Here is a 22,543-nt window from a genome sequence, read left to right as displayed (position 1 = left end):
TCTCACTTCTCCTCCGCTATTTGCCCCTTCTCACTGACATAGATACCATCAAGGAACTTCCGGATATCTTTGTTCTTCACATGGCATTTTTGTCCACAATAAGAAAATGTTGTATATTAGCTATTCAGCCAGATGAACTACATTTTAAAGACAAGTGACAAGAAACAAAACTTGTAGATTCAAATGTCATAAATATGGCACAGAGTGACTCTTACTTGGTTTATCAGGGCAGCAGATCGGGAAACAAGCTCAATGTCATTGCCATCCAACACCAATTCGTCCTTAACCTTCTCAGACCGGATAACAGTGACTTCTTCAATCATATACACCTTCCTCACCTGATGCAGAAAACATCACACATTACAAAATGTTCCCTATCACAAATTTCAAGCAATCTCAACATGCATAATGGGGGCAACCCAATGGAAACAATTCCATAATAGGTTGTCCAAGTTCAAAGTTATAAACTCGTACATCAGATCAAAGCACTTCTTCAAAATCCGATGAAGGGATCATGCAAAATCAAGTCAAAACGTCACCAAAGGCAACCACGACAAGGAGACAAATTAAAGTTTCAACATTTTGTCTATATACTCTCTCACACGAAAAGAAAACTTTTAATTGCTATCCAAACAGCATGATAAACTAGTGCTGATTGTATCACCAATTCAACATCACAGATGCATCAGAAGCTACAATCCCCATGACTCAAGCCTCTCAAATATCCATGTAAGACTCATTATTAATACACCCCTATGCTGCCAAAGCCTACATTTTTTATGAAGCGAAAAAGGAAAATTTAGTATACATCTCATGAAAAGCATCAAAATATAAAATCCTATTGAATCACCAAAGGAATGCAGCTCAACTGATGATACAACAGAATCATGACCTCACTTTCAGAGCAAGTCCAATGAAAGATCTAAAGAGCTTACTTCTGCACTCCTAAATGATACATCTTCTCAGTTGCCTCAAACTTTTTCATCTTCTCAAAGTAGAGTGCATAAGCCTGGTAAAACAGTGACTTTTCCATCCCAATGCGATTTTCCTCCATTGTTCTCAAAACACTTTTTGGATCGTCAACAAAGTCCATCTACATAAAACACGTGAAAAATGCCCAATTTAGCTATACACTAACGTTAATCAGATAATCAATATCAGTAAAGGAATCTCTTTAAATTTGAATAAAAATCTGATAGACACAATATATCCAAGCTAATTCTTTTATAGATAGCTTCTCGAGGTGAAGCAGTTTTTCCTATTTACAATACCACCAATGACAGCTCAAATATTGCCAAAATTTCAAGAGGAGTCGAAAATAATGTACTTTTTTTATGCAAAATGGAATCCCTTCTCATAACATTTGGATAGGTATCTTGAACCTTCAATACACTACTTGAAATTTGAACAAAGTCCAGCGGTAAATCATCTTTTGTTCCTTGTCTTAAACACTACCACTATATTGAAGTGGACATTTTAATACTTCAAGTTACCCTGATTAAACGAATCAAAGAGTAGAACTAATCAAACATAATAGTCTAAGTATTCATATATATATATACACACATAAATCAATAGCCACAAGAAGAATCAAAAAGGAAAAATGAGGAAGAGCAGCCCAGAATAAGAATGATAAAAGGAAAATTAGAAAATAGAAACTCAATAGTAATGATTCTGAAAAAGTTACCAATTGCAACCAAACACGAAGGTACCGCAAATCATTACTGTAATGGCGGGCGTTCGTCCCTAAATCTAAGGTCTCTCTCAGACTCAGAGCCCTAATTTTCGTCGGACACCAATTTGGAAATTAGAAATGTTGGGGAGATCGGCTAGGGCTTCCCTTAGCTTCTGCATTATTTAGTAAGGAAAAGACCCAAAAAGGTAACTCTTTTTGCAGGAAACCACCAACCAAAATTTACATATAGAAAAATTTCAGAGTATAACCTGTTCATCGTCGACATCGATATCTGCGAGCTTGTGGCCGGATTTCTTACCGGAATTGCCTAATTCTTTTGCTAAGAAATAATTTCTGGAGAATCCGAACTCGTCCTCTTCGATGTCATGTTGTTTCATTTTCTGGTTTTGACGAACCTAAACCTGATGATGAGAGGGAAGGAGTAGGGGCGACGGGACGGCGGAGGTAGGGGGCAGAGGAGAGGAGAGGAGAGTGGCCGAGAGAGGCGGAAGGCATAAATTGGTAAGAAAATTCTACGGGGAAAGCAAAATTTTGGCCAAGAGTTTTGAGAGATAGTTTGCTAGAGAGAGAGAGAGTTGGTGAGAGAGATAAGAAGAAGCAAAATTTCACGAGGAGGCAAAATGAAGTTTTGAGATTTCACTAAGTGTTTTGGCAAATAATCTTCCGCCAAAATTAAACCACGTCATTTTGTGTTTTATTTTTTTTTTTATGTATCTCACATTTTCACAAGTGTTATGATAGAGAGTCTAAAGATACATTATTATTTTTATATCAGATAAAATAAAAAAAAATTAGAGCATATATTATTAAGTTGATAACAAGTGTCATGATACAAATGCTCTAATGACATAAACCAGTAAATGTCCTTATAGACATGTCAGAAAAGGCCATTTTTGTTGTAGTGTAAGTACTTATTGTATTGGATAATGTATAATTAAAAAAATTTTAGAAGCGTTTATCTGTTTATTTGATTCATAATATATGATAAAATAATTAAATTTGACTTTTTAATTTTTAAATCACAAAAGTTATTCTAAAAGCATCAAATTTGACCTTTTGCTAAAAGTACTTTTAACACCACAAACTCCACTCCTAATTTTTATGGGATGAGATTCACTAAACACTTTATATGTACTTTTAACACCTAAAAGTACTTTTTTACCAGAAACACTGCAACCCCAAACGGAGCTGAAGAGAAATAGAAATCTCAACTGGAAAAGAACTCCCAATTGGTCCAACGGAATTTGGCTAACGATTTAAAACCTGAATCACCACAAGTTCCTCCATTCAACCATGGCATTGGATAACATTTTATCATCTACATATACATTACTAATTAGAATTATATTCATAGATGTGCTTCAAAAATTGATGCATCAGACGCTATGAATACAAAATTATTTCTTCAGTTTTTTGACAAAATATCATAATTTCATCTATTTGCCTAATGGTAAAACTTATTTTAGACGTATACATATATAATAGATCTAAAGAATAGATACTATAGACCTAGAAAATTAATAAAAAAATTACACTGTAATCTCAAAAGTCAACTAAAATACGAGTAGACCAAGAACATTTATGCATACTTTCAACTCCCAAACCTGCTAATTAAGTGTTTCAAACTCATATTCTATGTTAAGATCTAAGGAAATAGACCTAAAAAAATTTTAAATCTGACAACTAAATCTGAAAAAAATTTATGTCTAATAAAATAAATAGAAAAACTGAAAAACTCACACTAGAAATTCTTAAGAGACGACAAATGTAATGCTAGAAGAGGAGAAAACTATCACTAGAGAACCTTCAGAGAGATGGTACTCTAACTAGAAAATCCTAAAAGACACTTTATTACACGCACGCAAAACAAAAAGAAAGAAAATCATGGGAGGAAGGGAGACTAACTGGTGTCCTTCCAAGAGGAAGATGTTTTGTTTGCGAGAGAAAGCTAGAGAAGAAGAGGAGAATTTTTTTATATAAAGAATTGTTATATGTTAGAGAAAATGAGGATGATGTAGATTTAGGGATAGAGAAATTTTGTTAGTTATATGTTTTCAATTGATTTTAAAAATCTCATTTTAATTTTTTTGGTTCCAAAAAGTTGAAAATCAGAAACAGATCTTAAGTTGCTTGTGGATTCTAATTCCAACCTACTTTTTTGCTTTTTCATGCAAACAAAAATATTCTTCAAATTTTAACATAATTACTAAAGATTAGATAACTTCTTTTACTGCAAGCCTTTCTCCATTTTCTTCCATTTCTCATCCGACTCCCAAATTCATCTACGTCCCCCTTTTTCCTCATCCAATATTTAATCTTTATAACAAAATAATTATTTACACTAAAAAAATATTTGATTAGCAAAAACGTTCACTTATGTAGCACATAAGGGCTATTTGTCATCGATTTTATCAAAATCAGCTTTCAACTTTTTTTTTTTTTTTGAGAACACATACCAATTCATTAGAGTAGCTTTTTTAATAGTAAACAAGAAAACATGAGTTAATCTAAATATTCTTATTTCAAACACCAATTCTACAAACTCTGAATCAATTAAAAACAAGCCCATATCATTATTGTGGATCTAAATACTATTTTTACACATATTTAAACAAGTTAAAGTTAAAATATTTGCACAATAGTCTCACATGTGATGCCATGTCGATACTTTTTCCATAAGATTGTTACTGTGCAATAAAGCTGAGGTGAGGGCGGTGGCGGAGAGTTAAATGGACAATAATGTTTGTTTTTATATATTTTTTGGATGCTTTTTTTTCTTCTTTATGGTATTTATGATGTGTTTTCTTTTTGGATGTTTTGAGTCATTTTAAGGTGTTTTTAGATGTTTCAACCATATTAGTTGTTTTAACACCAAATAAAGAGCTAAACATATTTAAAATATTCTAGTAACCCACCATACTTGTTGTGGGGGAAGTTACATAAATACACATTTACTTAATAGTTTGGTGATCTAAATTAAGTGCTTTTTTTTTAATCTTCCAATTTCAAAGTCTGACTTTACATTTTCCGGTCCAATTTTCCATAGTGCGATTTATGGAGTTTATAACGTGACAGCTTCAAGCTTCCCTGTATTGTACGCAGCCACACGTTTTCGAGCTTCAGGTTCTCTTCCATAATGGTGCAATGATATTATCGTGTATGCAGCCCCACGTTTTCCAGCTTCAAATGCTCTTCCATAATGGTGCAAGAGAATTTGGATAGCTAAATTTTTTCAACTAATATTTCGCTTGTATCATTAATATATTTCTCAAACTATTTTTTTATATCTCCAACCACTTTTTTTATCTTATATATATATATATATCACGTTACAGAAAATAATGCAATAATTATTCCAATAATATTTTAAATAATACTCTATCCAAACACGCTAACTTGTAGTGTACGCAGCCACATGTTTCCAAGGTTTTAATTCGCAGCCACGGGGACGTATAACTTACAATTTTACAAGGTCAAAGACCCGAATTCCAAGAAAAGATGAATAGCTCCAAAACCATGGAGAATTCAAATCAAACAAGAGCAGCAAGATGTGCTTGGATAGGAAATTATTTGAATATTATTTAGAATAATTATTATAGCAATTGTTGTGATGTGATGCATGTGAGATGAAAAGGTAATTAGGAAGATAAAATTGTGGGTTGAAAGATATATTTGTAATACAAACAAATAATTTTTCTGCAAGACTGCGGAATTGACTGTAGTCATTTTGTCGCATTCTGAATTGCTACAATGAATTGGATAGATGATAAACTTCAAAAGAGAGTTTAAAGGCGTCAAGTTTTGCTAACTTTCTGGTGTATGTATGCTGATAGTTACGTACAAGGTAACTATCCCTGAACTACAAAACTAAGTTGTGTTATGATGCACGAAAGTATTGCACTTGAAGCTTGACCGTGGAATCTGATATTGGTGTTGGGGGTACACAAGCAGGCTAAAGTGCGAAAATTTGTGTTAGAGAAAATTTGGGGGTACATTTCTTGTTTTATTTGTTCATTTGAGTCACAATGGTACATTTACATGTTTCATTACAAACTAATCCAATTTTTTTATACAAAATATATAAGTTCACCTTTTCTCTTGAAAACGACTTTAACCAAAATCACGGCTTCTCCATTTCAAAGATCACTGTTTATTTGTTAAATTATATTGATAGAAGAACGCATAACTATAAAAATTATAAAAACACTGCAGAAATACATTACTTATTCTAATTTCCTTTAAAATGCATCAAAATTAATGCATATGGTACATATATGACAGAGATAAGCAAGATTATTTGGATTGCAATTTTTCAAGAGTTTTTGGAAAAACAATTATTGTAGTGCTTTTTTAAAATATAATGTAGGTAAGATACAAAAATTATTAAAAAATGTGCAAAAGGAACATTAATGGAAAAAGTAAAAAAATTTCCCGTAAAAACTACAATCTAAACAGCGCCGAGGTTGGATATATAGAGTTGCTTTTCAAAACATGATTCTAAAAATTTCAAACAGATTCTCTAATCACTATCGTATCTCACATAAAATAAATTGATGAAAGTAAAAAATTTACTCTGAGGAGGCGGGCAAACTTTAACATATCTAAATTTGAGTATATGAAATTATATGATTTCTAAGTGCTTGGCAAAGCAAGTGTTTAAACTTGCTAAAAAATGTATAAAAATTTTAATCTTTTGAAGGAGGAAACTCTAATTTTCTAAAACTTGGAGGGACAGTGGCCCCTCCGCTCCTCCTCTATGCGGCAAACTAGTCTCCAATGTTTTGACCAAAAAAAAAATAGAAAAATTAGTTCCCAAAATTTCAAATCTTAGGCACATTTAGGATAATTGATAGGAAATTAAAAATGACTAATGATCAAAGTTAAATTGTCGTTAGTCAACTACTTTGATTTTGAACTTTTAATTCCCCATGTTTCAAATTTGAATTGTTATGATCCATTCGGTTTCAAATACTTATAATTAGTATTTGAAGATGAAACGAGATATGAATTACTCCTTCCATTTCATTCAAAGTGTCGTGCTTTTTATTTTGAAATGTTTTAAAATATTTGTCATCTTACCAAAGTCAAAGTTACTTTTTATCTCTTTTCAAATATTATCCCCACTTTTATCCACATTTTATACTAAATCAAATTTGAATTTTGAATTTTCATGGCAACTTTAGAAATAAATCCACTAACATCGCTATCAAGTTACTTATCTTAAAAATTAGAATCACGAAATGCGACAAATAATTTGGGAAGGAGGAAATAATTAAATATGCAATAGATGTGTTCCTAACTCTCTATAAAACTTCATAGAGCACCTTAAATAGGCATAGCATCATCCTTTAACTAAAATAGCACCTCTCTATTAAACAAGTTGAAATTGAATAACTTTTTTTTTGGCCTACCACGATAGGCCTACACTACTCTATACTAAGGGGATGGGGGAACCTGAAGAACCCTAAGGATAACTCAGAGGGGACTGAACAACCACCGGATCAAACGGGTGCCTACGCACTCGCTGACAACATTTCCAGGAAACCTAGAGTTTTAGAATGTAAGTAAGAGGATTTGATCTCTTGACCTACATTCAAGTAGAGCTTTGAAGCTCTCTTGGTGGCTAGAGTAGTTGGTTAAGTTGAAATTGGATAACACTACACATTTGATATGCAAAACAAAAATTAGTAAAATGATTATAGTTTAATATATATTTTTAAATAAGGATTAATCTTTCCTACACTGACAGTGTATACACTATCAGCGTTGGATGAATGACAACTATGCAAAATTTAAAATTGAAATTCAACTTTTGTACACATCTCATGAATCCAACGATGATAGTGTATACACTCTTTTAATAATTATTACTACATAAATTGTTGCATGACTACTAAACGTAAGCTACAAATACTTGTAGTTAGTAATTGTGATTATAAAAAATATTGAATGTCAGTACCCAATGAAGTGTTTTTAGGATTTTAAAGATAAATTTCTTTATTTTTGTTGTTTTCCTACTTGTTAAATCCAACATTTCAATAGCGAAGTTTTAAAATATTTATATTGCTATTTGTTAACCTTGATAATTAATGAATGATTCAAAGAATTCTGCAAAATATCAATTTCATCTCAAACTAAATAGGTATGTCATTGAAATTGAAAAAACAAAGATGAACAATTTAATTTACATATAGTACATAATTGAGTGTTTAATTATTAATACAAGTGAAAATTATATGATAATGAATTCTTCATACTATAAAACGATACATAGATATATTATGCCAAATCCGAGACTAGCTATGCAAAAGAGAAGAAATCCATGTGAAATTAGTGAGATGAATAAATGAAATAAAAATAAAAAGGGAAAGAACTTAATTTTTGCACATTTTCAACAGAATTTTCAATTTAGAGTTGCATCTCTTGTCCTTAAAAAAGGGTAAATTCCATTTTGTCCCCTCAAACTATGCCCAAAATCTCATTTCAGTCCCTAAACTTCAAAATGGGACATTTAAATCCTTAAACTATATAATCCGTCCCACTTTACTCCAAATTTTGACAGAATGCACAAAACCTAACAGAATAGTTGCCAATTCATTTAGGTTATAATTATAATTTAATTTAATCAAATCTAATAGGGACATAAATTTAATTTCATGAGACCCAATATAAAAAAAAAACAAAGAGACAGAGAAATAAAGATAATTTTACCTCTTTAATAATAATAATTAAAGTTTTTCCCTTTTTTAAACAAAAAAACCATTTTTTTAAACTTTCCTTTTCTTTTATTTTTTCCACCTTTTTTTCTATTTTCCTTTCATTTCCTTTTCTATTTTTTTTCTTTCTTTCTTCACTGCCTTCTTCCTCCAATACTGCACATCCACCACTGCTACACCATCATCTCCCTTTTCCTGCCATCATCGTCCGCCACGCTTTACTACTTCATTCTCCTCCCCACTCCCCAGTGATGAATCCAAAAATAAGACATTTATCACAGAAGAAATCACAAAATGTTTGCCATACCAATACATCACCAATTGTACTTATCACAACCTGTAACTTGTTTTTTGTCTCCTCTTTGAATAGATTTGCAAGAAATGGGAATGGCTAGACTTGCTTATAATCTCCATCATATTTTGTGGTACGAAATTTAGATCTTCTTACAGATACTCAATCTGTAGAAATATTCCCAATTCCAGACAGAAAAAATCCAAATATAATTAGCCACTCAAAATGCATAATAAAGAAAGTTTGTTCTCCAAATGAATGGACTTCTCTTTATTCTAAAAAATCCTTTTCAGTAAGGTTCATTCCAGATGGATTCACTTATCAAGATTACAAAATGGCATGGTATCGTACTTTCCTTTTTAGACCATTCAATCATTCATGGTTCTTCACGTTCAAAGAAAATTGCAATCCAAAATCTTATTTTGATACCACTTTTAATTGTTCTTCAATTTTTAAATAAGATTTTTCTTCTTTAATATAATTTATTTGTTGTTGTACTTTGGTAATACTATTTATTGTTTTATAAATAGAAGAAGTTTGTAATATTTGTAATTCTCTTTGTTTCACTGGGGTTAGAAATCTAAATGTAATTGTTTTTCCCATTATATTTATTGAAATTCCTTCATGACTTACAAAGAATGGATATATTTGAATTAAAAAGGGTGTTCCTAATATTACATCACAATTTATATCTTTTACAATTATAAAATTATGTCTAATACAATATTCATTATTACATATTGATCCTTTTGTAAATTTATATGTTACTTCTAAATTTTCTCCATTTGCTGCCATTAATTTTTCTTTTGTTTTTTCACAATATTTAGTTGGAATTATTCCTTCTTTAATACAACTTGTATCTGCTCCACTATCTATTAGAGCTACATATGTTTCTTTAAAATCTTCAACTGTAATTGTTACTAAAGCAAACCATTTTTGAAATGTCATTCTTTCTATAATATTTATATATTGAAGTTCATTTGTAGATTTTTCTGATATATTTATTTCTTCTGTTTTAGAATTAGAAGTTGAAGGTTGATTTTCTAATAATGTTAATTTTGCTTCTATTTCTAAATCTTTTGTTTTTAAATCTATAATCTCTTTCTGTAATTGTTTTACTTGTGTTTTTAGATTATTAATTTCTGATTGAAGATCTTTGGTAGTTTCTTTTTTCATTATATTTATATTTGGATACTTATCTATTAATTTCGAGATACTAAAAGGTTCTATTATTTTTGGCATTTTATCCTCTTGAATGATTAAACTTTTTAATCTTTCTAAATATTCCTTTTTTGCTATTGGATCTTCTATCTTTTCTATCATATCTAATAAAAATTCTTTATCTTCTTTTTTAGTTATAACATTTATATATTTTGGAGTGCAATTACAATTTTCTTCACTGTCTGAACTAGATATATCATTATAATAATCATCTTCAGAACTTTGATCTTTTTCATTTATTAATAAATTTATTAATTTATTTTTAATTTCTTCTTCATTAACACAGATTTCTGAAATTTTTTCCTTTAATCTACATTTATTTGCTTTATGACCTATTTTTCCACATTTATAACAAACAATTTTTCTTTTGATAAACTTTCTCTTTCTATCTGGTCTTTCTGGTTTATCTTCTTTAGGTCTTTTGTATTTTAATTTTTTAGTATATTTTTTAACTTTCTTTTTGTATGCTGATGGTGATTTAATTCTTTTAATTCCAAATGCATCACAAAATGATCCTACTTCTTTTGTTTTAGAACCATATTTTATTTGTAATCTTAATTCGGAACATAACATTAATCCTTCTTTTTTAACAAATGCAAATAATTGTCCAAAAGTAATATTTTCAAATGAAATTACATCTGTTCCCATTTCTTTTTGCAAACTATCCATTATTCTTTGTGAAAATAAACTTGGTAATCCTGTTATGAATCTTTCTTTCCAAAATGAAGCATTACAATCTGGTCTTCTTAATACATTTGTTAAGAACATATCTTTATACCATCTAAAGTCTGATAATGTAGGACATCTTAAATTTGTTAAAAATGTTTTATTAGAATTTAATTCTTCTTTTGGATTTCCTATGAAATACATTACTATTGTTACTATTAGGAATTCTGCAGCATCTGATTGTATTTGAATATTTCCTTGATCATCTTTAATTTCTTGGGTATGTTCTAATATTGATAATTTATCTTGTAATGTTAAAGCATTATCCCACCAATTTTTTAATTGTCCAGTGAATCCTGAAACTAATAATGTTGCAATATTTCTTTCTTGAATATTTTTAATCTTATAAGCAAGTCTAGCCATTCCCATTTCTTGCAAATTATTTAATACTTCATATTCAGCTTTGCCATCTATATTCCATTCATAAATTGAATCTCCATCATATTTAGTAGTACGAAATTTTGATCTTTCTTCGTATTGAATATCCGGAGGACTAGGTCTTGGATAATAATTTTTTGTACTTATCATTTTCCAATTTTTTTTGGTATTATTATTTATCCTTTGTCTCCTTATTCTATTTAATTGATTATCGCCTTCTTCTTCAAATTGAGTTTCTATGGGTACTAATATATTTTCTTCTATATCTGAATTTATTAATTCTTCACTTGAACTTTCTAATTCCTCAGTTGAATTTTCTTCTATAATCTGGTCCATAGTATTAATTTTAGGGGTTTGAGGCTTGGATAAAGTCTGTAATGATTGTGATATTCTATTTAATATATTATCTGTAGTATTTATTTTTTGATTATTAATATTTTGGATTAACTCTTGTTCTTTTTCTCTTGTCAAACTTCTAGGTTGGAAATGTGGTGTTGAAATATCATGTGGAAACTTTAAATCTGGTTTTTTTAATGTATCTAGTTTTGTGTTTAATACTTCCATATGTTGAGATATTGTATGAAGAATTTGATTTGTATAATTATTTTGTTGGTATACTTTTTTAATATCTTCTAAATTTAGTGTATTATTTGTACTTGATTCAGCTTCCCTACCCTTTTTAAAAGGTGAGGCTATTACTTCTCCTTGTCCTATATTTATTTTTACTTCTTGTAATGGAGGATGTATTGAGGTTATAATTTGATCATCTTTTAACTTCCATTTTTTATATAAATTAGTTTGAACATTTATTTGAGATGTATTGTATATATCATGTATTCCTAATTTTGACATATAAAATGTTGGCCATGTAAAGAAAGGGAAATCAAATTTTTGTTTATCTAATTCATTTTTCCATTCTATTATTAATTTATTCTTGTATTCAGATTCTAATTGGAAAAACCAAATTCTTTTTTCTGTATTTTCTTCATCTTCAAAATCTTCTTGTAAATATTCATGATTTATTATATAAGGTTTACTTATAACATTTATTTCTCCTCTCATTTGTGAGTGTGTGGGAGAGTAATCTGTTTGATTTTGATTTTGATTTATTACTTCTGGAACTGGAGTTTTATATTTAAAAGTTGAAGTATTCTCTATTGGAAAATTTATTTCAGTAGATTCATAGTTTGAATGTCTAGCAGGTAACCAAGAGTAACTTGAACTAGGTCTTTCTCTTAATGAAGCAAATCTTATTAAAGTATTTCCATCAGGTTTTTCTATAATATCTTCTGCAGTAGTTTGTTCAATATTTCTTGCTATTTGTGGATTTTTTATTTCAAATTCACTTGGTATAGTTATTTCATTCCATTTTAATCTTTTCGGTGTATAAGTTGTAGGTCTATCTGCATCTACTTGTAATAAAGTTGTCTCTTCCTTAAGTGTTGGGGTCATTATAAATTTAGGATTTAAATGCGATGATAAAGGTCTATAATATATTCTGTATATTATTGCAAAATTCTTTGTGTGTTTTTCAAATTCATTTCCTTGTAGATGAATATCTAATATGATAGAATTCAGAATATGTGGGTCAGTTAGATCTATTGAAAAATTTGGAGCACAGTTAAAATATATGGGTCCATTACAAACATTTGTTTGAATCATAGAAAGTAAAGAAGTTTTATATCGTTTGAGTCTTGTGTCTCTTAATGCTAAATATATTGGAGCATCTACTCCTAGATGGAATAAAGGTTTTACAGCAATTTGTATTAAACCTATATGAATATATCGATATCCTTTACTTAAATATTTTTGAATTGTACTATGATTTAATAATGGAATTGATTGATATTCTTCTTGAATAGATATCGTTTCTTCATGAGTTTTAACTGATAAAGCTGTTTTGAAATCTAAAGGGCCTATTCTATAAATATGTTCTATTTTTTCTTCTGGAATAGTCCAATCTGAATTATTTATAGGCATATGATATTCATGACTTTGTACTATATTAGCTTGCTTTGAATTAGATCCTATTTTAAATTGTCTAAGAAATGCAGCCATGTTTTATATTTAATTAAATTTTTACCTAACCTGGAACAACCGAGCACTAGGCGTGGAACATCCTATCCTGGACTTACCAACGGTCTTACAAGGCATCATGTCTTACCAACGATTTTAGTAAAAGTTTAATAAAATAAATAAACATAAATGCATGTATTAGCCAAATTGAAATAGAAATGTAATTCAAATAAAGTAATAGATTCAAAGTCTAAATATGCAGTCGTAGTGTGGCTCTGATACCACTTCTACCCAGGCAATAATAAACTTGTAATAAGCATAAATATTTGGACTTACAATGAAATTGAGTAGACAACGGAAGCTTTGAGCAAAATAAATCCTTGATTCTTTTATTGAATAAGCTTGACAATAGCTAGAGTACAGGAGTTGTTTGAAGTAGGTAAGAGTAGGTTTGAAGTAAGTGAGAGTAGGTAAGAGGTTTGTACTGTAAGATGTAAACTGAAATTTTTCTCTATTCTCCGATGATTTCGCCGATGCCTTCATTTTGCAATCTTCCTTCTATTTATAGAGGCTCGGGATCTTCTCATTTGGATTTCATTTCTTCTTCATTTGAGTTTCATCTTCTTTTTATTTGTGGCCGACATCTTTTTCAAAAGTGATCGGCTGCTTTCTCAAAAGTCGTTTGGATCTTGTCCGTATGGTCCTCCGAATGGATCAAAAGTAGATTCGGATGATTCTGCTGACTCGTCATTTTTGTCAGTTTCTTCTTTCTTATCCGTCTTTTGTAAATAATCCAGATATTCTTTGAGTAACCTTGGATCTTGCATCATCTTTTTCATCAAAAAGTCATTTGAAGTTGCTTCGGATACCATTTCGGTATCTTTTTCTTTCTTTATTGGAGTAGTGGTTGGAGTTGGTGCCGTAGTGGTTGGAGTTGGTGAAGACTTTGTTGTAGTGGGTACAAAAGTTGTTGGAGTAGGTGTTGGTTTAGTCCATTTGAGTTTATCTCCGGTAGTTAGGAATCTGATAACATTTACTTGATCTTCGAATTCTTGGTTGAATCCTGTCCACCATTTAATTTTGAATTCTCTAACCAATGACATTGGAAGTGGTTTTTCAAGCTCTTGATGAATTTTGAAACTCCAGCAAAATATCCACGGGACTTTAAACTCCATATGGAATAAAATTGGTCTTGTATATTCTTCCCCCTTTGCTCTTTTTAGATACGTTTGAAATCCCATAAGCACATTTGGAGGTAGTATCTCTGGTTGTGGTCCAAACCATTTCCACCAGTGATTGAACCAAATTGGAAATTCTCTGCTACAATTTTCTTTGAACGTAAAGAACCATGAATGATTGAATGGTCTAAAAAGGAAACCACGATACCATGCCATTTTGTAATCTTGATATGTGAATCCATCTGGAATGAACCTTACTGAAAAGGATTTTTTAGAATAAAGAGAAGTCCATTCATTTGGAGAACAAACTTTCTTTATTATGCATTTTGAGTGGCTAATTATATTTGGGTTTTTTCTGTCTGGAATTGGGAATATCTCTACAGATTGAGTATCTGTAAGAATTAATTCATAATAATCCAAAATTTTTGAGGGATCATCTGGTTGCCAAAAACACTTTGGAGGAAAGATCCTTTGGGTAATTTGATTGAGTGTAGAATATAAAGGTACTTCCTGAAATTTGGTTAAAGTGATATGTTGAGTAAATGGCTTGGTAAAATAAGTATTTTCATTGGATTTCTCTGGGGTCTTTGGAATCTGTTGAAGAGGTTTTATTTGAGAAGAAGTTGGAGTACAAGCAGCTTGACTGTAAGTCAATGCTGGAAAATCTGATAAGAGTTGGAATCTGTTTTGAGTAACAGGAGTAAGACTCATCTCATAATCTTGAGGAGTCTTTGGCCTAGAATTTCCTGCTTTTGAATCCATAATCCTGCAATATTAATAAACAATATCTTTAAGTTGGTCAGATAATTGTTTATTTTGCTGTTTGTGATACTGAATAAATTCCTCACTTCTCTCGATTCTTTTCATAACTTTGATACGAATGGTATTTCTCTGAATCTCTCTTTGAATAAGAAAGGCTCTTTCTTGGGGAGTGATAGTAGCGTAAGGGCTTTTTCGAATGTATATAGTGTCATATTTAGGAATTTGATGAGCTGGAATACTCTGTCTGCCATAGCTGGTTTGGGCAAAATATTGATATCCTCTGGATTGGATATCTTTTTCTTTGTTTTGGAGTTTGGGAGAATCCCTTTGAACTCTCAAATAATTGGTATATTCTCGTTCTTCAATTGGAGTCATCAATTCACGATCCATGTCCTTGTAGGAATTCTCTAGTAAGAAAATCTGGTAAAGAATTATTTTCTCCTTTGATAAATTCTATTTCAAAATCAAATACAGATAAAATAGCTTGCCATCTAGCAAATATTTGCTTTGAAACTATATTTTGAACATCTTTTTGTAAAATCTCTTTTGCAGATTTACAATCTATTCTGATTAAAAATTTCTTATTGTATAAATCATCCTGAAATTTTGATATACATAAGACTATTGATAAAATTTCTTTTTTAATTGTTGAATAATTCTTTTGAGGATCTGACCAGGTTCCTGAATGAAATCTAACTAACTCCTCTTTTGACTCTTCTAATTTTTGTTTTAATATTCCCCCATATCCTAATTTTGATGCATCTGTTTCAACTATCATGAATGCCTTAGGATGTGGTAAACATAAACATGGTAATGATTTAATTTTTTCTTTTAGATATTTTATTTTTTGCGTATGTTCATCTGTCCATGGTTTTGGATTCTTTTTTAATCTATTAAATAATATAGAGCATTCTTGTCTTAATTTGGGAAAGAAATCTGCTATATAATTTAAGCATCCTAAAAATCTTTGTAATTGATTCTTATCTTTTATTTCATCTGGAAATTTAGTAGTGAATTCTAAAGCTCTATTAATTGGTTTGATTGTGCCTTGGTAAATATCGTGTCCTAAAAATCTTATTTTTGTTTGGAATAATTTCATTTTTGGTGCAGAAACTACTAATCCATTTTTCTTAACTATTTTTAAAAATATATTTAAATGTTTAAAATGCTGTTCTAATGATTCAGAAAATATTAATACATCATCAATATAAACTATACTAAATGAACTGTAAGGATTAAAGATGTCATTCATTATATTTTGAAATTCTGATGGTGCATTTTTTAATCCAAATGGCATTACATTCCATTCATAATGTCCAAAGGGTGTTGTGAATGCTGTTTTGTATCTATCTTTTGGATTTATTAATATTTGCCAATATCCTGATTTTAAATCAAATTTTGAAAATATTTTGCTTTAAATAATCTGTTAAGCAAATCTTTTTTATTAGGAATTGGATATCTAATCCATTGCAATACTTTATTTAATGGTTTGTAATTTATTACTAATCTTGGAACTCCTCGTTCTTTTTCTGCTTGATTCATGACATAAAATGCAGCACAACTCCATGGTGATTTAGAATGGGTTATTAATTTTTTATCCATTAATGCTTTTATTTCTTTTTTACAGAATTCTAATAATTCAAAATTCATTTGTATAGGTCTAGCCTTTGTTGGAATATTTTTCTCATTGAATCCTGTTTCATAGGGTAACTCAACCATATGTTGTTTTCTATCCCAAAAAGCATTAGGAATGTCAGCACATACTTCTTGTTGTAATAATTTTTCTAGTTCTAAAATTCTTTTTTGTATCTTTTCTTCTTTTAATTGTTCTTCAATTTTTAAATAAGATTTTTCTTCTTTAATATAATTTATTTGTTGTTGTACTTTAGTAATACTATTTATTGTTTTATAAATAGAGGAGGTTTGTAATATCTGTAATTCTCTTTGTTTTACTGGGGTTAGAAATCTAAATATAATTGTTTTTCCCATTATATTTATTGAAATTCCTTCATGACTTACAAAAAATGGATATATTTGAATTAAAAAGGGTGTTCCTAATATTACATCACAATTTATATTTTTTACAATTATAAAATTATGTCTAATACAATATTCATTATTACATATTGATCCTTTTGTAAATTTATATGTTACTTCTAAATTTTCTCCATTTGCTGCCATTAATTTTTCTTTTGTTTTTTCACAATATTTAGTTGGAATTATTCCTTCTTTAATGCAACTTGTATCAGCTCCACTATCTATTAGAGCTACATATGTTTCTTTAAAATCTTCTACTGTGATAGTTACTAGAGCAAACCATTTTTGGAATGTCATTCTTTCTATAATATTTATATATTGAAGTTCATTTGTAGGTTTTTCTGATATATTTATTTCTTCTGTTTTAGAATTAGAAGTTGAAGGTTGATTTTCTAATAAGGTTAATTTTGCTTCTATTTCTAAATCTTTTGTTTTTAATTCTATAATTTCTTTCTGTAATTGTTTTACTTGTATTTTGAGATTATTAATTTCTGTTTGAAGATCTTTGGTAGTTTCTTTTTTCATTATGTTTATATTTGGATATTTATCTATTAATTTTGAGATACTAAAAGGTTCTATTATTTTTGGCATTTTATCTTCTTGAATGATTAAACTCTTTAATCTTTCCAAGTATTCCTTTTTAGCTATTGGATCTTCTATCTTTTCTATCATGTCTAATAAAAATTCTTTATCTTCTTTTTTAGTTATAACATTTATATATTTTGGAGTGCAATTACAATTTTCTTCATTATCTGAACTAGATATATCATTATAATAATCATCTTCAGAACTTTGATCTTTTTCATTTATTAATAAATTGATTAATTTATTTTTAATTTCTTCTTCGTCTGCACATATTTCTGTAATTTTTTCTTTTAATTTACATTTGTTTGCTTTATGACCTATTTTTCCACATTTATAACAAACAATTTTTCTTTTAATAAACTTTCTCTTTCTTTCTGGTCTTTCTAGTTTATCTTCTTTAGGTCTTTTGTATTTTAATTTTTTATTATATTTTTTAATTTTCTTTTTGTATGCTGATGGTGATTTAATTCTTTTAATTCCAAATGCATCACAAAATGATCCTACTTCCTTTGTTTTAGAACCATATTTTATTTGTAATCTTAATTCGGAACATAACATTAATCCTTCTTTTTTAACAAATGCAAATAATTGTCCAAAAGTAATATTCTCAAATGAAATTACATCTGTTCCCATTTCTTTTTGCAAACTATCCATTATTCTTTGTGAAAATAAACTTGGTAATCCTGTTATGAATCTTTCTTTCCAAAATGAAGCATTACAATCTGGTCTTCTTAATACATTTGTTAAGAACATATCTTTATACCATCTAAAGTCTGATAATGTAGGACATCTTAAATTTGTTAAAAATGTTTTATTAGAATTTAATTCTTCTTTTGGATTTCCTATGAAATACATTACTATTGTTACTATTAGGAATTCTGCAGCATCTGATTGTATTTGAATATTTCCTTGATCATCTTTAATTTCTTGGGTATGTTCTAATATTGATAATTTATCTTGTAATGTTAAAGCATTATCCCACCAATTTTTTAATTGTCCAGTGAATCCTGAAACTAATAATGTTGCAATATTTCTTTCTTGAATATTTTTAATCTTATAAGCAAGTCTAGCCATTCCCATTTCTTGCAAATTATTTAATACTTCATATTCAGCTTTGCCATCTATATTCCATTCATAAATTGAATCTCCATCATATTTAGTAGTACGAAATTTTGATCTTTCTTCGTATTGAATATCCGGAGGACTAGGTCTTGGATAATAATTTTTTGTACTTATCATTTTCCAATTTTTTTTGGTATTATTATTTATCCTTTGTCTCCTTATTCTATTTAATTGATTATCGCCTTCTTCTTCAAATTGAGTTTCTATGGGTACTAATATATTTTCTTCTATATCTGAATTTATTAATTCTTCACTTGAACTTTCTAATTTCTCAGTTGAATTTTCTTCTATAATCTGGTCCATAGTATTAATTTTAGGGGTTTGAGGCTTGGATAAAGTCTGTAATGATTGTGATATTCTATTTAATATATTATCTGTAGTATTTATTTTTTGATTATTAATATTTTGGATTAACTCTTGTTCTTTTTCTCTTGTCAAACTTCTAGGTTGGAAATGTGGTGTTGAAATATCATGTGGAAACTTTAAATCTGGTTTTTTTAATGTATCTAGTTTTGTGTTTAATACTTCCATATGTTGAGATATTGTATGAAGAATTTGATTTGTATAATTATTTTGTTGGTATACTTTTTTAATATCTTCTAAATTTAGTGTATTATTTGTACTTGATTCAGCTTCCCTACCCTTTTTAAAAGGTGAGGCTATTACTTCTCCTTGTCCTATATTTATTTTTACTTCTTGTAATGGAGGATGTATTGAGGTTATAATTTGATCATCTTTTAACTTCCATTTTTTATATAAATTAGTTTGAACATTTATTTGAGATGTATTGTATATATCATGTATTCCTAATTTTGACATATAAAATGTTGGCCATGTAAAGAAAGGGAAATCAAATTTTTGTTTATCTAATTCATTTTTCCATTCTATTATTAATTTATTCTTGTATTCAGATTCTAATTGGAAAAACCAAATTCTTTTTTCTGTATTTTCTTCATCTTCAAAATCTTCTTGTAAATATTCATGATTTATTATATAAGGTTTACTTATAACATTTATTTCTCCTCTCATTTGTGAGTGTGTGGGAGAGTAATCTGTTTGATTTTGATTTTGATTTATTACTTCTGGAACTGGAGTTTTATATTTAAAAGTTGAAGTATTCTCTATTGGAAAATTTATTTCAGTAGATTCATAGTTTGAATGTCTAGCAGGTAACCAAGAGTAACTTGAACTAGGTCTTTCTCTTAATGAAGCAAATCTTATTAAAGTATTTCCATCAGGTTTTTCTATAATATCTTCTGCAGTAGTTTGTTCAATATTTCTTGCTATTTGTGGATTTTTTATTTCAAATTCACTTGGTATAGTTATTTCATTCCATTTTAATCTTTTCGGTGTATAAGTTGTAGGTCTATCTGCATCTACTTGTAATAAAGTTGTCTCTTCCTTAAGTGTTGGGGTCATTATAAATTTAGGATTTAAATGCGATGATAAAGGTCTATAATATATTCTGTATATTATTGCAAAATTCTTTGTGTGTTTTTCAAATTCATTTCCTTGTAGATGAATATCTAATATGATAGAATTCAGAATATGTGGGTCAGTTAGATCTATTGAAAAATTTGGAGCACAGTTAAAATATATGGGTCCATTACAAACATTTGTTTGAATCATAGAAAGTAAAGAAGTTTTATATCGTTTGAGTCTTGTGTCTCTTAATGCTAAATATATTGGAGCATCTACTCCTAGATGGAATAAAGGTTTTACAGCAATTTGTATTAAACCTATATGAATATATCGATATCCTTTACTTAAATATTTTTGAATTGTACTATGATTTAATAATGGAATTGATTGATATTCTTCTTGAATAGATATCGTTTCTTCATGAGTTTTAACTGATAAAGCTGTTTTGAAATCTAAAGGGCCTATTCTATAAATATGTTCTATTTTTTCTTCTGGAATAGTCCAATCTGAATTATTTATAGGCATATGATATTCATGACTTTGTACTATATTAGCTTGATTTGAATTACATTTCTATTTCAATTTGGCTAATACATGCATTTATGTTTATTTATTTTATTAAACTTTTACTAAAATCGTTGGTAAGACTTGATGCCTTGTAAGACGTTGGTAAGTCCAGGATAGGATTAAACAATATCTTTAAGTTGGTCAGATAATTGTTTATTTTGCTGTTTGTGATACTGAATAAATTCCTCACTTCTCTCGATTCTTTTCATAACTTTGATACGAATGGTATTTCTCTGAATCTCTCTTTGAATAAGAAAGGCTCTTTCTTGGGGAGTGATAAAAAGGCAAGAAAAAAAATTAATCAAGGAGCCATGAGGTGGTGACACTTGGTACCACCAAAGCCATGCAAATTTTTCTCTCTCTCCCTTGCATTTTTGGCCACAAATTTCGGTCAAAGGCAGCTGGAAATGAGGGGATATTTTTCTCAAATATCAATGAGCTCATGTGGTAAGAAAGTGGTGGTCCAGTGGTGCGTTCAATCGGTAGTGCGCGATACACGTCGGTTCGCACCGTTTTTCTTAAAAACACATATACTAGGGTTTTTTCCTTCCTATTCACTAACCTTATATCATTGCCCCTAATCACATATTATTTCTCACTTAAAAGTCACTTTTAATCACCAAATTTGATCCTTGTTCCATACCGAAAATTCATCCGGCGAAAATCGCGAAAACCCTAATTTTGCCCCAATCTTAAAACCAAAAGTGAAACCCTACTTTCTAGATTCATTTGCACTTATTGGGGAATGATTAGGTAGTAGGGTTATAATAAATAAATAATTTCCAAATAAAGGGCATTTTTAAGAAAAACGTGAGGAATTTTACAATTCCAGTGATTAAAATTAGGGTTTCAATTAAAATATGAGGGATTTAAGAAATCCGGTTGGTCACAAGTAAACTAGGGTTTTTGATTAAAATATTAGGGTTTCTAGTCTTTAAAACAAAATAAGGTTTTAAATCAAACCCAAAGAAATACACTTTAGTATCTTCTTTACAAACAACTTCCTAATATTCGGGGTGTCACAATCTCCCCTCCTTAAAAGAATTTCGTCCTCGAAATTCATACATGCACTTCGAATAACGTAGGGTATTTTCCTTATATATTCGTTTCCAGCTCTCAGGTCTCATTATAGCCAAAACTTAGTTAAATGCAATAAGGTGACTAAAGTAACTAAAATTTAGGGCGTCAAATACCTAAATAAATATATATACACATAACACACCACATAAACATATCAAGGAAAAAAATAATAAAATATCCAAATACGTCTCAAGTCAGGCAGATATTCATATACACAAATACACAACTGACGGCATGTAGCAACAATATACGGGCGAATCAAAAGAAAAGGGATATATCGTCCCACACCCAATTAGAATAACCCCGTCCGGTCTCTCACGTCACTTACTATCCAAACTAGATACCCATTGACCTCTTGTGCTCATTCTAGCCAAACAAACCCTGTTCATGTTTCCAAAATACAAGTCTCAAGTACCTAGTAGCTTGCATCGCCTCAATTCTGGAGTACTCAGGCATGAGAATCCGAAATAAGATAGTTCACATCTCGAGCTGGCCAGTCCCAAGAGTAAACTATCTACAATCGAAATTCCTCCCCGACATACCTATCTATGGTCCTTAGATATCATGAGAAAGATTGAAGACCAATAACATTCGCAATTCGTAGCTTCACTTAGTCCCTCATATTTATTCACCACTTAGTCCAGGGTCACTCCGCGCAGAGACCACGCGAAGCAGCTATAGGTTTTATCCCTCAATCGCTTAACTTTCAGGTCAAATCGAATCCCACAGTCCGGCATCCTAAACT

This window comes from Coffea eugenioides, chromosome 9 (assembly GCF_003713205.1).
Source record: "Coffea eugenioides isolate CCC68of chromosome 9, Ceug_1.0, whole genome shotgun sequence".
NCBI classification, from domain to species: Eukaryota; Viridiplantae; Streptophyta; class Magnoliopsida; order Gentianales; family Rubiaceae; genus Coffea; species Coffea eugenioides.
The sequence above is the reverse complement of the archived record's forward strand: the minus strand, read 5'-3'. Positions refer to the sequence as shown.